Below are 5,180 nucleotides of genomic sequence, written 5' to 3'. Positions count from 1 at the left end.
TTCTGAGCTACTGGACAAAACTGCAAAATATCAGTATGCTCTATTGCCCACAAATGAAATCTTTACCCTACCACCTCCAGCCCCACTCCACCCATATTTCCCTTTTATGCACCCTGAGCTATTTGTTCATTCCTAGATTGCCAATATCAATTAAGTGTTGATCAGATTCTAGAATATAAAAGTAATTAACAGTAAGGTGTGAATGAAGTTTACAGGTTCACAAGGCAGATTTGCATTTTAAAACAGGGGCTTGTTAAACACAAATGAACTTCTAATAGATGGAATGTGTGAGAGAGATTTTTCTCTCTAAGTGATGGGGAGACATTTCCAGTGCTCTTTCTCAGCCCATGGGTACACAAGTACAGTCTTGTTGGCATTCCTCTCCCCTCTGCAAGCTCTCACCATTCACTCCTCTTTTATCCTACCAGTCACCTTTGCAAATAGTACATATTTAAAACAGAATTATTAGAGAATTGCTTGATAAAACTTTGTACAAACCTGAAGGTCTTGGGCCTCACATTAGGTACTAGAGCCCTAAATCTCACAGTAGTCAATGTAAACAGACAAAAATGCCACACATTAAAGGAATAACTCTCCATTTAGTGTATTTACCTGTTGAATTATTTAAATGAAGGGCAATTTATAAGAACTTTCCCATAGTTACTAAAAGAAAGAAATGTCTCTTTAAAAATTGAGGGGAAAGATCAGAGACCTTTTAAAAAATAAAATTATTTGATTACATTCATATAGACGAAAAGCTGAAAAACACTTTCCATGTAATTTTGATGTCACACTAAGAGAATTAACTCTGAACACCTAGATTTTTTTCTGGGCCAAAGAATTTAGAATTTCAGAGAAGAAAGAGGAGAATCATCAAGAAGAAGAAAGAGGAGTATATCAGTAGGGATCCAGGAACCTCTTTTTAAAATGTGATGAGCAAAGATAAAATTGTTCTGTTCCACAAACTAGCCCTTCTACTCCAGCTCTTCTTGCCCCCAAGTCTCCCTTTCCTTTTCCCCTTGAGGAAAGATTATCTATATCAGAAACTCATGAAACCACTAACAAAACCTTTGACCACAATTGTGTACTTGAAAATTCAGCCTTTCATTTTCAGGCCTCTGTGCACAAGGTCCATAGTCTTTCCCCCTTAGATCTTTGTGGGCCACCAATGTCCATGCACAGGTGTCACCCAGAAATGTGATGAAGTTGTAAAAGAAGGAGATTCTAGAGAAAGACCCCTGCTCCCATATGTGTGCTCAGTCTTAGTTACTGCAGTTTTTCTGCAGTCCATCCAAAAGCCGTCTTTATTATAAAAATGAATAATAATAACTATTTTGAAATCATGTCAGTTTTTTACAGACTGTATAGCTCTTTCACTTCTGTTTTTTAAAATATCCTTAAAGGTAGTTTAGAAGGGGTTAATAATAATGATGTTCACAGAGATTATTTGAATTTGCCAACTGAGCAAACAGTTGAATTAGGATTCAGATCCAAGAGTTAAAGAATTTTACTTCATAAACTGTGTTTTTTTCGTTACAACAGAATTTAGGGGCAGATATACCTTCTTGTATGAAATAGGGCTAAAAAAACCCCAAGTACTACCTAAGATTAGAAAACCTAAATAATTCATAGAAATATGATTTTCTGAAATTATTCTTATCTTAAAATAAACTTTTATATGGCAAGATCTCTCCAGTTGAAGCATTGGGATTAAAGTAATAAAGTTTTAGTTTATCTCTTTCTCTTTACAGAAGTTGACCAATAGTGACTATTTTAACTTGCCCTAAAGAGAATGATTATCACTGTAAATGGTGTTATAAATAAATTTTTTAAAGCTTATATGTAGGGTAACCCCATAATTCATCATCCAAACTAGGGCAATTTTCAGAGTGAAAGTGACCACTATTAATAATTGTGCCTGAACAGTTGGAACTGAAACTATCCTGAGTAAATAGGGAAATATGACTATACAACTTACAGGATGTAATTCTGGGTTTAAGAGTGATGCATTTTGAGTGAAAAAAGGCCAGCAGAATCAAAATTCATATACCTGACCTGTAACTTTCCCTGATTCCCAATCCCCATGAAGTTGGTTCTTAAGCACTATAAGCACGATTGAATGCTTCAGTCTCATGCTCTGCCCAAGAGATGACAGTCTGGGGGCATCCATTTAAGACCAAGTCAGAAGGAAGAGTGCCACCTGCTGAGATTCAAATTCCACATTTTTTTATACCACTTGGTCTTTGGGGGTTCCCATCTAAACTTTGACTATGTACAACCCAGAAACTCAAACAGACATGTTCTGTGCAGTATCCCCCAGTAAACCTTAGTCACTTTCATAGGTGTCTAATTGACAGGCATTAAACCAACATTTGAAATGTCAAGAGGGAAAAATCTGTCCAACACTTAAATTATTTTTACAGCTGATCAAAATAATATTATGTAATATTATGTTAGTAATTGATAAAAATAATTAAACTGCTAAAAGATAGATTTTTATATACCAAAACTAAATCTGATAATGTAGGACTGTGTTTAACCTTAGAATATCCTCATGACAGGCACAAAAATAAATTTCGTTTTGAGAAAAAAGATACTATTTATGAGAGTGTATTGCTAAGTACTATCCATGCAACGTGCTGTCTTCCAATTTTGCCTATAAAGTGCTATATTGAACGGTGACCCTCTGAGAGTGGTACACTTAACACAGAATAACATAACCAGAAAATGACAGCTCGAGAGAGAGTTTGATAACTATTTCAAACTATGGCTGAATTGTCTGGAAATTCTTCAAATGAGATTACTTCAGTCCACCTAGCTTAAGAAGTATTTTCCTAGTCTGTATAAAGTTCAAATTAATTTGATTTAGTTCCTGGAAAAATGTCAGTTTTCTTGCAACTTAAACTTTTATTTGAGGTAGAAAGTTTCCCTTCTGGACAAGTTGCAGCCTGGAAGTGGTAAAATGTCTAGAGAGGGGAAACTAATGAAACTTTGTTGTGGAATAGTTCACAAAGGAATACAAGATGCATTACATAATGCAGCCCTGTGTTTGTGAAGCCTCTGACAGAATCCTGCAGCTTTAGCTCGAGCTGAAAGCTGCCACCAAAGTCCTCCCCAAGTCCAGGAAGTCTTTTTCCCCACCTCCTGCCATGATTACTCTGGCTTCTGATTAAATCATACCTTAAATTTAAGGTCACTAACCTAAAACGACCCAAAGCTACTTATTTCTCTCTTCAACAGTTCCCCATTATTTGTAATATTTGGAAGACTTGAAAATAGCTTCTGTCCTAACTTATGTAGCCTTTTCTCCAAAAGCAAATGCTATACTGTAATATTTTCCTTACTCGTGGGTTCAAACGTCAGGTGAAAGGTTTTGGAAGCTAATTAGCATGCTAAGGAGTGTGGAGCATTTGGATGAGTCACAGCCGTGCTACCTGAGGGGTAGAGAAAATGTCTTGTCGTTAGTGATATTTAACACATGTTGCCTCCTCACTTAGTTTTAACAGAGCCAGAAATGCATTGCATTGTTTTCTCTATGTTTAATAGAAATCTTATTTATATCATCTCTTCTTTAAAACATCCATGCCTTTGGGGCTTAGTCTAATGTCTTATTTCTTACTTAAAATATACTTCTACTAATTTTAGAAATTTTTACAAGTTTGTTTTTATTGTATTAATAACTGAACTAGGTTGTAACAAATTCTTGTCATAAAACTTCTTATTTTATACTCAAATTTTTCTGTTTTGACCTGGTTTAATCCTCTTTTCTTAACAGAAATTTCCCCCTTGTTTTCAGAGTGAGCATTTCATTACATTTATTGAACGTCTAGTATATATAATCAAGATATTAAGCAAATTAATATTTATTAAATACCAAGAATGTGACCGGTGTCTACCATCTAGTTAGGAAGAACAGTTTGGATAACTCAACTTCTGAAAATTATCTCTTGGTTAGAAATACGTTTAGTAGCAGAAATTCTGACTTGAGTGGCTTAAACAAATAGGGGTTTGTGCTTCTTACGTAACAAGTCCAGAGGTAGAGAGCTGCTGGTGTGTGATAAACTCAGGGCCAACATCTCTGGGTTTATCTTTGCTTTTTTTGTGTGTGCTTGTTGCCTTATGTTCACAAAATAGTTGCTGCAGCTGGAAGTATAATGTCCATATTCAAAGGAAAAAGAGGGAAGCAGAAGGATCACTTTTTACCTCTATCAGAAAAGAAAAAGCTTTCTGAGAAACCAGCTTCTCAAGCAGATTGCCACATAGATCTTATTGACTAGGACTGGGTCCTAAGGCCACCCTTGGTTGCTAGGGAGGCAAAGAAATCAGGGAACAGATTTGTCATAATTGGCTTAGAAATATTATAACTCATCGTTCAGGACTAAGCACATTGCCACTCTGAACAAAATAGGAGTCTGTAGGTAGGAAGAAATGGGGGAATAGATATTGAGTAGGCAATAGGGTCTATTCCAGCTGTACTAGTCAAAAAAAAAAAAAAGAAGAAGAAGAAAGAAAATTAATGTGGACTACAAAAACTGGAAAATGATTTACGGCTGTGATAGAACATAAGCTGGACTACAAGATAACTAAAGGAATCAGACTGATAAAAGAATGACAATAGGACACTCCAGCTAAGGGAAGAACTAAAGCTTAAAGTCAGGAACATATATGCTATATATGGGAAGTAGACACTGCATTGTGAATTCCTCAGTTCTTTGAAGGCAGGAAGTAAGGCTTATTCCTATTTATTTTACTAGTGTCTCACACATAGTAGATGCTTATTGAATCATAGTAAATGAATATATAATATTCCAACCCAGAAGTCCAGACATGATTTAATAAATCATGGAGATAATAGAATACAAAATTTAAAATGTAGGACTCACTTGGCAATACCAAGATAAAGGGAAACACTAATATAGTCTGACAATACTCTAGAATACTTGTTGGGTAGTACTGGAATCTGGGATACCTAAGCAAGGTGGAGCAAGAAGTGGAGGTTGAAATATCAGGTTAATCATTTGAACTTGATCTGTGAAAACCTGATTATGTTTCTGGAGTAAAGTTTTGGTAATATACAAATGATAGTCTCCAACAGGCCCTCCAACTATTGGAAGCCTAGAGTCTGTTGCTGTCACTTGTCCCCCTTTTCTCCAAGTTCTGTTCTCTGTGACCTTCAGGGA

The sequence above is a fragment of the Mesoplodon densirostris genome, chromosome 5, assembly GCF_025265405.1.
Source record: "Mesoplodon densirostris isolate mMesDen1 chromosome 5, mMesDen1 primary haplotype, whole genome shotgun sequence".
In the NCBI taxonomy this organism is placed as follows: domain Eukaryota; kingdom Metazoa; phylum Chordata; class Mammalia; order Artiodactyla; family Ziphiidae; genus Mesoplodon; species Mesoplodon densirostris.
Note: the sequence above shows the minus strand (reverse complement) of the source record.